This window comes from Propithecus coquereli, unplaced genomic scaffold, assembly GCF_000956105.1.
Source record: "Propithecus coquereli isolate 6110/MARCELLA unplaced genomic scaffold, Pcoq_1.0 Scaffold32, whole genome shotgun sequence".
NCBI classification, from domain to species: Eukaryota; Metazoa; Chordata; class Mammalia; order Primates; family Indriidae; genus Propithecus; species Propithecus coquereli.
Genome location: NW_012148841.1, coordinates 9,640,211 through 9,641,806, shown reverse-complemented (window position 1 = coordinate 9,641,806; position 1,596 = coordinate 9,640,211).

Below are 1,596 nucleotides of genomic sequence, written 5' to 3'. Positions count from 1 at the left end.
CAAAAGAAATTCGTGTCTAGATACATCAAAATCAACCTGCTGAAAATGAAATACAAGAAAAAATTTTAAAACAGCTCGTAAAAAGTATGTTATCTATACAGAAACAATGATTCATATAACAGCAGATTCCTCATAAAAAAGCAGGGAGACTAAAAGAAAGTGACACAACATTTTTAAAGTGTTGAAAGAAATGCCAACTTATAATCTATATTCAGTGAAAATAATCTTCAGAAACAAAAGTCAAATAAAGACATCCTCAAAAGAAGGAAAATCAAGGGAATTCTTGCCAGGAGGACTTCTCTAGGTTAATTGCTATAGAAAGTTCTTCAGACAGAAGACAAATGATAACCAGAAATGAAAGAAAATTGGGACATCAGAAATGAAGAAACAACACCAGAAATGGTAAATACCTGGGTAAACATAGTAGAATATTCTCTTCCACTTGAGTTCTTTGAAAGACTTTTGACAATTGAAAGCAAAAAATATAATTGATGGTGTATTTAATGTATAAAAATGTAATTTACAAGACAGCGTAACATGAAGGTGGAATAGTAAAAGTACATATACCATTTAAGGTTTCTACACTCCACTTGAAGTGGCAAAACACTGCAAGTAGACTGTCAAAAGTGAAGTATGTGTACTGTAATCACTAGAGCAACCATTAAAAGAAAAAAAAGAAAGAAAAGAAAAAGACATAGATTAAAAAAATAGAATAGATAGTTGGGGCATTAGAAATGTTCAAATAACTCAAAGGAAGGAAGAAAAGGGAATTCACACACACACACACACACACACACACACACACACACACAAACACAGCCAACATTATATGTAACAGTGAAGGACATAATGCCTTTCCACAAAGATGAGGAACAAGGTAAAGATGTACTCTATCACCACTCCTATTTCAACATCTTAATGGAAGTCCTATCCTGAAGAATAAGGAAAAAAAGAAGTTAGAGGCACACAGATTAGAAAGGAAGAAACAGATAAAATGAATGTCTATGTATAAAATTCCATGGGATCTACCAAAAAAAAAAAAGAAAAAGTCTTCCAGAACTAATATATGAATTTAGTTAGCAAGGTCTCAGGACATAAGGTCAACATACAAAAGTCAACCTTATTTCTATATATTTGGAATGTACAATTGAAAACTATAATTTAAAAGAAAAATATACCATTTATTAAAAAAATGACTGAGTGTTGCTAATAGAAAATAGCTAAAAACCTAGAAAAAATGAAAAAACTGTCTATCAAGTTTCAAATTGCCAAATTTTGCCCAAGAAGAAATCAAAACATGATAGCACAATAATTGTAGAAGAAATTAGAAAAGTAATTAAATAGCCAATATTGAATGAGAGCCAATAGGAACTGGACTAAATTGGATCACATTGAAATCCATTTTAAAACATTAAATTCTAAGTTTATTTGGATGCTTAGAAAAATAATGGAAATAACCTTAACTAATTTTAAAAGCCAGCATAATCTTAATTTAAAAACTTTATCCATATAGGACAAATACAAAACTTTTAGGAACCACAGTTAAAAACATAGATTGTGAAGAAAAATAGGCAGAATGCATGGAGTATCTATTTG